General features: G+C 46.7%; 19 non-coding genes and 16 pseudogenes across 19 annotated transcripts in view; all 35 read left to right on the forward strand.

The window, feature by feature from the left end:
* The first annotated feature begins 148 nt into the window (after positions 1-148).
* LOC146294805 (5S ribosomal RNA) lies at positions 149-267 on the forward strand (annotated as a pseudogene).
* A 169-nt stretch (positions 268-436) lies between these two features.
* LOC146294806 (5S ribosomal RNA) lies at positions 437-555 on the forward strand. The gene has a single exon (XR_014754431.1). It is a non-coding gene; the product is annotated as a 5S ribosomal RNA (ribosomal RNA).
* Positions 556-725: 170 nt separating this feature from the next.
* LOC146294807 (5S ribosomal RNA) lies at positions 726-834 on the forward strand (annotated as a pseudogene).
* Positions 835-1,004: 170 nt separating this feature from the next.
* On the forward strand, positions 1,005-1,123 carry LOC146294808 (5S ribosomal RNA; annotated as a pseudogene).
* Positions 1,124-1,293: 170 nt separating this feature from the next.
* Positions 1,294-1,412, forward strand: LOC146294809 (5S ribosomal RNA). The gene has a single exon (XR_014754382.1). It is a non-coding gene; the product is annotated as a 5S ribosomal RNA (ribosomal RNA).
* Positions 1,413-1,584: 172 nt separating this feature from the next.
* LOC146294810 (5S ribosomal RNA) lies at positions 1,585-1,703 on the forward strand (annotated as a pseudogene).
* Positions 1,704-1,870: 167 nt separating this feature from the next.
* On the forward strand, positions 1,871-1,989 carry LOC146294811 (5S ribosomal RNA). Its single transcript, XR_014754432.1, has one exon. It is a non-coding gene; the product is annotated as a 5S ribosomal RNA (ribosomal RNA).
* Positions 1,990-2,157: 168 nt separating this feature from the next.
* On the forward strand, positions 2,158-2,276 carry LOC146294812 (5S ribosomal RNA). Its single transcript, XR_014753966.1, has one exon. It is a non-coding gene; the product is annotated as a 5S ribosomal RNA (ribosomal RNA).
* Positions 2,277-2,458: 182 nt separating this feature from the next.
* Positions 2,459-2,577, forward strand: LOC146294813 (5S ribosomal RNA). Its single transcript, XR_014753817.1, has one exon. It is a non-coding gene; the product is annotated as a 5S ribosomal RNA (ribosomal RNA).
* A 168-nt stretch (positions 2,578-2,745) lies between these two features.
* Positions 2,746-2,854, forward strand: LOC146294814 (5S ribosomal RNA; annotated as a pseudogene).
* Positions 2,855-3,022: 168 nt separating this feature from the next.
* Positions 3,023-3,141, forward strand: LOC146294815 (5S ribosomal RNA; annotated as a pseudogene).
* A 170-nt stretch (positions 3,142-3,311) lies between these two features.
* LOC146294816 (5S ribosomal RNA) lies at positions 3,312-3,430 on the forward strand. Its single transcript, XR_014754383.1, has one exon. It is a non-coding gene; the product is annotated as a 5S ribosomal RNA (ribosomal RNA).
* Positions 3,431-3,600: 170 nt separating this feature from the next.
* Positions 3,601-3,719, forward strand: LOC146294817 (5S ribosomal RNA). Its single transcript, XR_014753818.1, has one exon. It is a non-coding gene; the product is annotated as a 5S ribosomal RNA (ribosomal RNA).
* Positions 3,720-3,903: 184 nt separating this feature from the next.
* On the forward strand, positions 3,904-4,012 carry LOC146294818 (5S ribosomal RNA; annotated as a pseudogene).
* A 182-nt stretch (positions 4,013-4,194) lies between these two features.
* On the forward strand, positions 4,195-4,313 carry LOC146294819 (5S ribosomal RNA). The gene has a single exon (XR_014753819.1). It is a non-coding gene; the product is annotated as a 5S ribosomal RNA (ribosomal RNA).
* Positions 4,314-4,481: 168 nt separating this feature from the next.
* On the forward strand, positions 4,482-4,590 carry LOC146294820 (5S ribosomal RNA; annotated as a pseudogene).
* Positions 4,591-4,762: 172 nt separating this feature from the next.
* On the forward strand, positions 4,763-4,881 carry LOC146294821 (5S ribosomal RNA; annotated as a pseudogene).
* Positions 4,882-5,049: 168 nt separating this feature from the next.
* Positions 5,050-5,168, forward strand: LOC146294822 (5S ribosomal RNA). The gene has a single exon (XR_014754384.1). It is a non-coding gene; the product is annotated as a 5S ribosomal RNA (ribosomal RNA).
* Positions 5,169-5,342: 174 nt separating this feature from the next.
* On the forward strand, positions 5,343-5,461 carry LOC146294823 (5S ribosomal RNA). The gene has a single exon (XR_014753820.1). It is a non-coding gene; the product is annotated as a 5S ribosomal RNA (ribosomal RNA).
* Positions 5,462-5,643: 182 nt separating this feature from the next.
* On the forward strand, positions 5,644-5,752 carry LOC146294824 (5S ribosomal RNA; annotated as a pseudogene).
* A 182-nt stretch (positions 5,753-5,934) lies between these two features.
* Positions 5,935-6,053, forward strand: LOC146294825 (5S ribosomal RNA). Its single transcript, XR_014753822.1, has one exon. It is a non-coding gene; the product is annotated as a 5S ribosomal RNA (ribosomal RNA).
* Positions 6,054-6,221: 168 nt separating this feature from the next.
* LOC146294826 (5S ribosomal RNA) lies at positions 6,222-6,330 on the forward strand (annotated as a pseudogene).
* A 172-nt stretch (positions 6,331-6,502) lies between these two features.
* Positions 6,503-6,621, forward strand: LOC146294827 (5S ribosomal RNA; annotated as a pseudogene).
* A 170-nt stretch (positions 6,622-6,791) lies between these two features.
* LOC146294828 (5S ribosomal RNA) lies at positions 6,792-6,910 on the forward strand. Its single transcript, XR_014754385.1, has one exon. It is a non-coding gene; the product is annotated as a 5S ribosomal RNA (ribosomal RNA).
* A 168-nt stretch (positions 6,911-7,078) lies between these two features.
* On the forward strand, positions 7,079-7,197 carry LOC146294829 (5S ribosomal RNA). Its single transcript, XR_014753823.1, has one exon. It is a non-coding gene; the product is annotated as a 5S ribosomal RNA (ribosomal RNA).
* A 182-nt stretch (positions 7,198-7,379) lies between these two features.
* On the forward strand, positions 7,380-7,488 carry LOC146294830 (5S ribosomal RNA; annotated as a pseudogene).
* A 170-nt stretch (positions 7,489-7,658) lies between these two features.
* LOC146294831 (5S ribosomal RNA) lies at positions 7,659-7,767 on the forward strand (annotated as a pseudogene).
* A 172-nt stretch (positions 7,768-7,939) lies between these two features.
* Positions 7,940-8,058, forward strand: LOC146294832 (5S ribosomal RNA; annotated as a pseudogene).
* Positions 8,059-8,233: 175 nt separating this feature from the next.
* LOC146294833 (5S ribosomal RNA) lies at positions 8,234-8,352 on the forward strand. The gene has a single exon (XR_014754434.1). It is a non-coding gene; the product is annotated as a 5S ribosomal RNA (ribosomal RNA).
* Positions 8,353-8,520: 168 nt separating this feature from the next.
* On the forward strand, positions 8,521-8,639 carry LOC146294834 (5S ribosomal RNA). Its single transcript, XR_014754386.1, has one exon. It is a non-coding gene; the product is annotated as a 5S ribosomal RNA (ribosomal RNA).
* A 180-nt stretch (positions 8,640-8,819) lies between these two features.
* LOC146294835 (5S ribosomal RNA) lies at positions 8,820-8,938 on the forward strand. The gene has a single exon (XR_014753824.1). It is a non-coding gene; the product is annotated as a 5S ribosomal RNA (ribosomal RNA).
* A 170-nt stretch (positions 8,939-9,108) lies between these two features.
* On the forward strand, positions 9,109-9,217 carry LOC146294836 (5S ribosomal RNA; annotated as a pseudogene).
* Positions 9,218-9,385: 168 nt separating this feature from the next.
* Positions 9,386-9,504, forward strand: LOC146294837 (5S ribosomal RNA). The gene has a single exon (XR_014753978.1). It is a non-coding gene; the product is annotated as a 5S ribosomal RNA (ribosomal RNA).
* Positions 9,505-9,678: 174 nt separating this feature from the next.
* Positions 9,679-9,797, forward strand: LOC146294838 (5S ribosomal RNA). Its single transcript, XR_014753825.1, has one exon. It is a non-coding gene; the product is annotated as a 5S ribosomal RNA (ribosomal RNA).
* Positions 9,798-9,967: 170 nt separating this feature from the next.
* LOC146294839 (5S ribosomal RNA) overlaps positions 9,968-10,000 on the forward strand; it is a 119-nt gene continuing 86 nt past the window's right edge. The window contains exon 1 of the ribosomal RNA XR_014753990.1: positions 9,968-10,000. This exon is cut by the window's right edge and continues 86 nt beyond it. This is a non-coding gene — a ribosomal RNA (5S ribosomal RNA).

Consider the following 10,000-nt stretch of genomic DNA (forward strand, 5'->3'; position numbering starts at 1 on the left):
GAAATGTTGCAATATGCACAAGTAGTCCTTCATGAAAGGGGCTGGAAGCTGTTTTCATTTTGACACGAGAGAGAGAGAGAGAGACCACCTTGCATTGTCAATTGCCAAATCTGTATATGGATAAGTAGCCTATGGTTGTCAATTTATTTTGTACGGCCATACCAGCCTCGCAACACCAGATCTCGTTTGATCTCGGAAGCTAAGCAGGGTCGGGCCTGGTTAGTACTTGGATGGGAGACCGCCTGGGAATATCAGGTGCTGTATGCTCATTCACTTAGAAACTGAAATTTTGCAATATGCACAAGTAGTCCTTCATGAAAGGGGCTGGAAGCTGTTTTCATTTTGACACGAGAGAGAGAGAGAGAGAGAGAGACCACCTTGCATTGTCAATTGCCAAATCTGTATATGGTTAAGTAGCATATGGTTGTCAATTATTTCGTACGGCAATACCAGCCTGGCAACGCCCGAACTCGTCTGATCTCGGAAGCTAAGCAGGGTTGGGCCTGGTTAGTACTTGGATGGGAGACCGCCTGGGAATACCAGGTGCTGTATGCTCTTTTGCTCATTCACTTAGAAACTGAAATGTTGCAATATGCACAAGTAGTCCTTCATGAAAGGGGCTGGAAGCTGTTTTCATTTTGACACGAGAGAGAGAGAGAGACCACCTTGCATTGTCAATTGCCAAATCTGTATATGGATAAGTAGCCTATGGTTGTCAACTTATTTCGTACGGCCATACCAGCCTGGCAACGCCCGATCTCGGAAGCTAAGCAGGGTTGGGCCTGGTTAGTACTTGGATGGGAGACCGCCTGGGAATACCAGGTGCTGTATGCTCTTTTGCTCATTCACTTAGAAACTGAAATGTTGCAATATGCACAAGTAGTCCTTCATGAAAGGGGCTGGAAGCTGTTTTCATTTTGACACGAGAGAGAGAGAGAGACCACCTTGCATTGTCAATTGCCAAATCTGTATATGGATAAGTAGCCTATGGTTGTCAATTTATTTTGTACGGCCATACCAGCCTCGCAACGCCAGATCTCGTTTGATCTCGGAAGCTAAGCAGGGTCGGGCCTGGTTAGTACTTGGATGGGAGACCGCCTGGGAATACCAGGTGCTGTATGCTCTTTTGCTCATTCACTTAGAAACTGAAATGTTGCAATATGCACAAGTAGTCCTTCATGAAAGGGGCTGGAAGCTGTTTTCATTTTGACACGAGAGAGAGAGAGAGACCACCTTGCATTGTCAATTGCCAAATCTGTATATGGATAAGTAGCCTATGGTTGTCAACTTATTTCGTACGGCCATACCAGCCTGGCAACGCCCGATCTCGTCTGATCTCGGAAGCTAAGCAGGGTTGGGCCTGGTTAGTACTTGGATGGGAGACCGCCTGGGAATACCAGGTGCTGAATGCTCTTTTGCTCATTCACTTAGAAACTGAAATGTTGCAATATGCACAAGTAGTCCTTCATGAAAGGGGCTGGAAGCTGTTTTCATTTTGACACGAGAGAGAGAGAGAGAGACCACCTTGCATTGTCAATTGCCAAATCTGTATATGGATAAGTAGCCTATGGTTGTCAATTTATTTTGTACGGCCATACCAGCCTCGCAACACCAGATCTCGTTTGATCTCGGAAGCTAAGCAGGGTCGGGCCTGGTTAGTACTTGGATGGGAGACCGCCTGGGAATATCAGGTGCTGTATGCTCATTCACTTAGAAACTGAAATGTTGCAATATGCACAAGTAGTCCTTCATGAAAGGGGCTGGAAGCTGTTTTCATTTTGACACGAGAGAGAGAGAGAGAGAGAGACCACCTTGCATTGTCAATTGCCAAATCTGTATATGGTTAAGTAGCATATGGTTGTCAATTATTTCGTACGGCAATACCAGCCTGGCAACGCCCGAACTCGTCTGATCTCGGAAGCTAAGCAGGGTTGGGCCTGGTTAGTACTTGGATGGGAGACCGCCTGGGAATACCAGGTGCTGTATGCTCTTTTGCTCATTCACTTAGAAACTGAAATGTTGCAATATGCACAAGTAGTCCTTCATGAAAGGGGCTGGAAGCTGTTTTCATTTTGACACGAGAGAGAGAGAGACCACCTTGCATTGTCAATTGCCAAATCTGTATATGGATAAGTAGCCTATGGTTGTCAACTTATTTCGTACGGCCATACCAGCCTGGCAACGCCCGATCTCGTCTGATCTCGGAAGCTAAGCAGGGTTGGGCCTGGTTAGTACTTGGATGGGAGACCGCCTGGGAATACCAGGTGCTGTATGCTCTTTTGCTCATTCACTTAGAAACTGAAATGTTGCAATATGCACAAGTAGTCCTTCATGAAAGGGGCTGGAAGCTGTTTTCATTTTGACACGAGAGAGAGAGAGAGAGAGAGAGAGAGACCACCTTGCATTGTCAATTGCCAAATCTGTATATGGATAAGTAGCCTATGGTTGTCAACTTATTTCGTACGGCCATACCAGCCTGGCAACGCCCGATCTCGTCTGATCTCGGAAGCTAAGCAGGGTCGGGCCTGGTTAGTACTTGGATGGGAGACCGCCTGGGAATACCAGGTGCTGTATGCTCTTTTGCTCATTCACTTAGAAACTGAAATGTTGCAATATGCACAAGTAGTCCTTCATGAAAGGGGCTGGAAGCAGTTTTCATTTTGACAAGAGAGAGAGAGAGACCACCTTGCATTGTCAATTGCCAAATCTGTATATGGATAAGTAGCCTATGGTTGTCAACTTATTTCGTACGGCCATACCAGCCTGGCAACGCCCGATCTCGGAAGCTAAGCAGGGTTGGGCCTGGTTAGTACTTGGATGGGAGACCGCCTGGGAATACCAGGTGCTGTATGCTCTTTTGCTCATTCACTTAGAAACTGAAATGTTGCAATATGCACAAGTAGTCCTTCATGAAAGGGGCTGGAAGCTGTTTTCATTTTGACACGAGAGAGAGAGAGACCACCTTGCATTGTCAATTGCCAAATCTGTATATGGATAAGTAGCCTATGGTTGTCAATTTATTTTGTACGGCCATACCAGCCTCGCAACGCCAGATCTCGTTTGATCTCGGAAGCTAAGCAGGGTCGGGCCTGGTTAGTACTTGGATGGGAGACCGCCTGGGAATACCAGGTGCTGTATGCTCTTTTGCTCATTCACTTAGAAACTGAAATGTTGCAATATGCACAAGTAGTCCTTCATGAAAGGGGCTGGAAGCTGTTTTCATTTTGACACGAGAGAGAGAGAGAGACCACCTTGCATTGTCAATTGCCAAATCTGTATATGGATAAGTAGCCTATGGTTGTCAACTTATTTCGTACGGCCATACCAGCCTGGCAACGCCCGATCTCGTCTGATCTCGGAAGCTAAGCAGGGTTGGGCCTGGTTAGTACTTGGATGGGAGACCGCCTGGGAATACCAGGTGCTGAATGCTCTTTTGCTCATTCACTTAGAAACTGAAATGTTGCAATATGCACAAGTAGTCCTTCATGAAAGGGGCTGGAAGCTGTTTTCATTTTGACACGAGAGAGAGAGAGAGACCACCTTGCATTGTCAATTGCCAAATCTGTATATGGATAAGTAGCCTATGGTTGTCAACTTATTTCGTACGGCCATACCAGCCTGGCAACGCCCGATCTCGTCTGATCTCGGAAGCTAAGCAGGGTCGGGCCTGGTTAGTACTTGGATGGGAGACCGCCTGGGAATACCAGGTGCTGTATGCTCTTTTGCTCATTCACTTAGAAACTGAAATGTTGCAATATGCACAAGTAGTCCTTCATGAAAGGGGCTGGAAGCTGTTTTCATTTTGACACGAGAGAGAGAGAGAGAGAGAGAGAGAGAGACCACCTTGCATTGTCAATTGCCAAATCTGTATATGGATAAGTAGCCTATGGTTGTCAACTTATTTCGTACGGCCATACCAGCCTGGCAACGCCCGATCTCGGAAGCTAAGCAGGGTTGGGCCTGGTTAGTACTTGGATGGGAGACCGCCTGGGAATACCAGGTGCTGTATGCTCTTTTGCTCATTCACTTAGAAACTGAAATGTTGCAATATGCACAAGTAGTCCTTCATGAAAGGGGCTGGAAGCTGTTTTCATTTTGACACGAGAGAGAGAGAGAGAGAGAGAGAGAGACCACCTTGCATTGTCAATTGCCAAATCTGTATATGGATAAGTAGCCTATGGTTGTCAACTTATTTCGTACGGCCATACCAGCCTGGCAACGCCCGATCTCGTCTGATCTCGGAAGCTAAGCAGGGTCGGGCCTGGTTAGTACTTGGATGGGAGACCGCCTGGGAATACCAGGTGCTGTATGCTCTTTTGCTCATTCACTTAGAAACTGAAATGTTGCAATATGCACAAGTAGTCCTTCATGAAAGGGGCTGGAAGCAGTTTTCATTTTGACAAGAGAGAGAGAGAGACCACCTTGCATTGTCAATTGCCAAATCTGTATATGGATAAGTAGCCTATGGTTGTCAACTTATTTCGTACGGCCATACCAGCCTGGCAACGCCCGATCTCGGAAGCTAAGCAGGGTTGGGCCTGGTTAGTACTTGGATGGGAGACCGCCTGGGAATACCAGGTGCTGTATGCTCTTTTGCTCATTCACTTAGAAACTGAAATGTTGCAATATGCACAAGTAGTCCTTCATGAAAGGGGCTGGAAGCTGTTTTCATTTTGACACGAGAGAGAGAGAGAGAGACCACCTTGCATTGTCAATTGCCAAATCTGTATATGGATAAGTAGCCTATGGTTGTCAATTTATTTTGTACGGCCATACCAGCCTCGCAACGCCAGATCTCGTTTGATCTCGGAAGCTAAGCAGGGTCGGGCCTGGTTAGTACTTGGATGGGAGACCGCCTGGGAATACCAGGTGCTGTATGCTCTTTTGCTCATTCACTTAGAAACTGAAATGTTGCAATATGCACAAGTAGTCCTTCATGAAAGGGGCTGGAAGCTGTTTTCATTTTGACACGAGAGAGAGAGAGACCACCTTGCATTGTCAATTGCCAAATCTGTATATGGATAAGTAGCCTATGGTTGTCAACTTATTTCGTACGGCCATACCAGCCTGGCAACGCCCGATCTCGTCTGATCTCGGAAGCTAAGCAGGGTTGGGCCTGGTTAGTACTTGGATGGGAGACCGCCTGGGAATACCAGGTGCTGAATGCTCTTTTGCTCATTCACTTAGAAACTGAAATGTTGCAATATGCACAAGTAGTCCTTCATGAAAGGGGCTGGAAGCTGTTTTCATTTTGACACGAGAGAGAGAGAGAGAGAGACCACCTTGCATTGTCAATTGCCAAATCTGTATATGGATAAGTAGCCTATGGTTGTCAACTTATTTCGTACGGCCATACCAGCCTGGCAACGCCCGATCTCGTCTGATCTCGGAAGCTAAGCAGGGTCGGGCCTGGTTAGTACTTGGATGGGAGACCGCCTGGGAATACCAGGTGCTGTATGCTCTTTTGCTCATTCACTTAGAAACTGAAATGTTGCAATATGCACAAGTAGTCCTTCATGAAAGGGGCTGGAAGCTGTTTTCATTTTGACACGAGAGAGAGAGAGAGAGAGAGAGAGAGACCACCTTGCATTGTCAATTGCCAAATCTGTATATGGATAAGTAGCCTATGGTTGTCAACTTATTTCGTACGGCCATACCAGCCTGGCAACGCCCGATCTCGGAAGCTAAGCAGGGTTGGGCCTGGTTAGTACTTGGATGGGAGACCGCCTGGGAATACCAGGTGCTGTATGCTCTTTTGCTCATTCACTTAGAAACTGAAATGTTGCAATATGCACAAGTAGTCCTTCATGAAAGGGGCTGGAAGCTGTTTTCATTTTGACACGAGAGAGAGAGAGAGAGAGAGAGAGAGACCACCTTGCATTGTCAATTGCCAAATCTGTATATGGATAAGTAGCCTATGGTTGTCAACTTATTTCGTACGGCCATACCAGCCTGGCAACGCCCGATCTCGTCTGATCTCGGAAGCTAAGCAGGGTCGGGCCTGGTTAGTACTTGGATGGGAGACCGCCTGGGAATACCAGGTGCTGTATGCTCTTTTGCTCATTCACTTAGAAACTGAAATGTTGCAATATGCACAAGTAGTCCTTCATGAAAGGGGCTGGAAGCAGTTTTCATTTTGACAAGAGAGAGAGAGAGACCACCTTGCATTGTCAATTGCCAAATCTGTATATGGATAAGTAGCCTATGGTTGTCAACTTATTTCGTACGGCCATACCAGCCTGGCAACGCCCGATCTCGGAAGCTAAGCAGGGTTGGGCCTGGTTAGTACTTGGATGGGAGACCGCCTGGGAATACCAGGTGCTGTATGCTCTTTTGCTCATTCACTTAGAAACTGAAATGTTGCAATATGCACAAGTAGTCCTTCATGAAAGGGGCTGGAAGCTGTTTTCATTTTGACACGAGAGAGAGAGAGAGAGACCACCTTGCATTGTCAATTGCCAAATCTGTATATGGATAAGTAGCCTATGGTTGTCAATTTATTTTGTACGGCCATACCAGCCTCGCAACGCCAGATCTCGTTTGATCTCGGAAGCTAAGCAGGGTCGGGCCTGGTTAGTACTTGGATGGGAGACCGCCTGGGAATACCAGGTGCTGTATGCTCTTTTGCTCATTCACTTAGAAACTGAAATGTTGCAATATGCACAAGTAGTCCTTCATGAAAGGGGCTGGAAGCTGTTTTCATTTTGACACGAGAGAGAGAGAGAGACCACCTTGCATTGTCAATTGCCAAATCTGTATATGGATAAGTAGCCTATGGTTGTCAACTTATTTCGTACGGCCATACCAGCCTGGCAACGCCCGATCTCGTCTGATCTCGGAAGCTAAGCAGGGTTGGGCCTGGTTAGTACTTGGATGGGAGACCGCCTGGGAATACCAGGTGCTGAATGCTCTTTTGCTCATTCACTTAGAAACTGAAATGTTGCAATATGCACAAGTAGTCCTTCATGAAAGGGGCTGGAAGCTGTTTTCATTTTGACACGAGAGAGAGAGAGACCACCTTGCATTGTCAATTGCCAAATCTGTATATGGATAAGTAGCCTATGGTTGTCAACTTATTTCGTACGGCCATACCAGCCTGGCAACGCCCGATCTCGTCTGATCTCGGAAGCTAAGCAGGGTCGGGCCTGGTTAGTACTTGGATGGGAGACCGCCTGGGAATACCAGGTGCTGTATGCTCTTTTGCTCATTCACTTAGAAACTGAAATGTTGCAATATGCACAAGTAGTCCTTCATGAAAGGGGCTGGAAGCTGTTTTCATTTTGACACGAGAGAGAGAGAGAGAGAGAGAGAGAGACCACCTTGCATTGTCAATTGCCAAATCTGTATATGGATAAGTAGCCTATGGTTGTCAACTTATTTCGTACGGCCATACCAGCCTGGCAACGCCCGATCTCGGAAGCTAAGCAGGGTTGGGCCTGGTTAGTACTTGGATGGGAGACCGCCTGGGAATACCAGGTGCTGTATGCTCTTTTGCTCATTCACTTAGAAACTGAAATGTTGCAATATGCACAAGTAGTCCTTCATGAAAGGGGCTGGAAGCAGTTTTCATTTTGACAAGAGAGAGAGAGAGAGACCACCTTGCATTGTCAATTGCCAAATCTGTATATGGATAAGTAGCCTATGGTTGTCAACTTATTTCGTACGGCCATACCAGCCTGGCAACGCCCGATCTCGGAAGCTAAGCAGGGTTGGGCCTGGTTAGTACTTGGATGGGAGACCGCCTGGGAATACCAGGTGCTGTATGCTCTTTTGCTCATTCACTTAGAAACTGAAATGTTGCAATATGCACAAGTAGTCCTTCATGAAAGGGGCTGGAAGCTGTTTTCATTTTGACACGAGAGAGAGAGAGAGAGACCACCTTGCATTGTCAATTGCCAAATCTGTATATGGATAAGTAGCCTATGGTTGTCAACTTATTTTGTACGGCCATACCAGCCTCGCAACGCCAGATCTCGTTTGATCTCGGAAGCTAAGCAGGGTCGGGCCTGGTTAGTACTTGGATGGGAGACCGCCTGGGAATATCAGGTGCTGTATGCTCTTTTGCTCATTCACTTAGAAACTGAAATGTTGCAATATGCACAAGTAGTCCTTCATGAAAGGGGCTGGAAGCTGTTTTCATTTTGACACGAGAGAGAGAGAGAGAGAGAGACCACCTTGCATTGTCAATTGCCAAATCTGTATATGGTTAAGTAGCCTATGGTTGTCAATTATTTCGTACGGCAATACCAGCCTGGCAACGCCCGAACTCGTCTGATCTCGGAAGCTAAGCAGGGTTGGGCCTGGTTAGTACTTGGATGGGAGACCGCCTGGGAATACCAGGTGCTGTATGCTCTTTTGCTCATTCACTTAGAAACTGAAATGTTGCAATATGCACAAGTAGTCCTTCATGAAAGGGGCTGGAAGCTGTTTTCATTTTGACACGAGAGAGAGAGAGACCACCTTGCATTGTCAATTGCCAAATCTGTATATGGATAAGTAGCCTATGGTTGTCAACTTATTTCGTACGGCCATACCAGCCTGGCAACGCCCGATCTCGTCTGATCTCGGAAGCTAAGCAGGGTTGGGCCTGGTTAGTACTTGGATGGGAGACCGCCTGGGAATACCAGGTGCTGAATGCTCTTTTGCTCATTCACTTAGAAACTGAAATGTTGCAATATGCACAAGTAGTCCTTCATGAAAGGGGCTGGAAGCTGTTTTCATTTTGACACGAGAGAGAGAGAGAGAGAGAGAGAGACCACCTTGCATTGTCAATTGCCAAATCTGTATATGGATAAGTAGCCTATGGTTGTCAACTTATTTCGTACGGCCATACCAGCCTGGCAACGCCCGATCTCGTCTGATCTCGGAAGCTAAGCAGGGTCGGGCCTGGTTAGTACTTGGATGGGAGACCGCCTGGGAATACCAGGTGCTGTATGCTCTTTTGCTCATTCACTTAGAAACTGAAATGTTGCAATATGCACAAGTAGTCCTTCATGAAAGGGGCTGGAAGCAGTTTTCATTTTGACAAGAGAGAGAGAGAGAGACCACCTTGCATTGTCAATTGCCAAATCTGTATATGGATAAGTAGCCTATGGTTGTCAACTTATTTCGTACGGCCATACCAGCCTGGCAACGCCCGATCTCGGAAGCTAAGCAGGGTCGGGCCTGGTTAGTACTTGGATGGGAGACCGCCTGGGAATACCAGGTGCTGTATGCTCTTTTGCTCATTCACTTAGAAACTGAAATGTTGCAATATGCACAAGTAGTCCTTCATGAAAGGGGCTGGAAGCAGTTTTCATTTTGACAAGAGAGAGAGAGAGACCACCTTGCATTGTCAATTGCCAAATCTGTATATGGATAAGTAGCCTATGGTTGTCAACTTATTTCGTACGGCCATACCAGCCTGGCAACGCCCGATCTCGTCTGATCTCGGAAGCTAAGCAGGGTTGGGCCTGGTTAGTACTTGGATGGGAGACCGCCTGGGAATACCAGGTGCTGTATGCTCTTTTGCTCATTCACTTAGAAACTGAAATGTTGCAATATGCACAAGAAGTCCTTCATGAAAGGGGCTGGAAGCTGTTTTCATTTTGACACGAGAGAGAGAGAGAGAGAGACCACCTTGCATTGTCAATTGCCAAATCTGTATATGGATAAGTAGCCTATGGTTGTCAACTTATTTCGTACGGCCATACCAGCCTGGCAACGCCCGATCTCGTCTGATCTCGGAAGCTAAGCAGGGTCGGGCCTGGTTAGTACTTGGATGGGAGACCGCCTGGGAATACCAGGTGCTGTATGCTCTTTTGCTCATTCACTTAGAAACTGAAATGTTGCAATATGCACAAGTAGTCCTTCATGAAAGGGGCTGGAAGCAGTTTTCATTTTGACAAGAGAGAGAGAGAGAGACCACCTTGCATTGTCAATTGCCAAATCTGTATATGGATAAGTAGCCTATGGTTGTCAACTTATTTCGTACGGCCATACCAGCCTGGCAACGCCCGAT

The sequence above is a fragment of the Hypomesus nipponensis genome, chromosome 4, assembly GCF_054491055.1.
Source record: "Hypomesus nipponensis isolate SF chromosome 4, ASM5449105v1, whole genome shotgun sequence".
NCBI lineage: Eukaryota > Metazoa > Chordata > Actinopteri > Osmeriformes > Osmeridae > Hypomesus > Hypomesus nipponensis.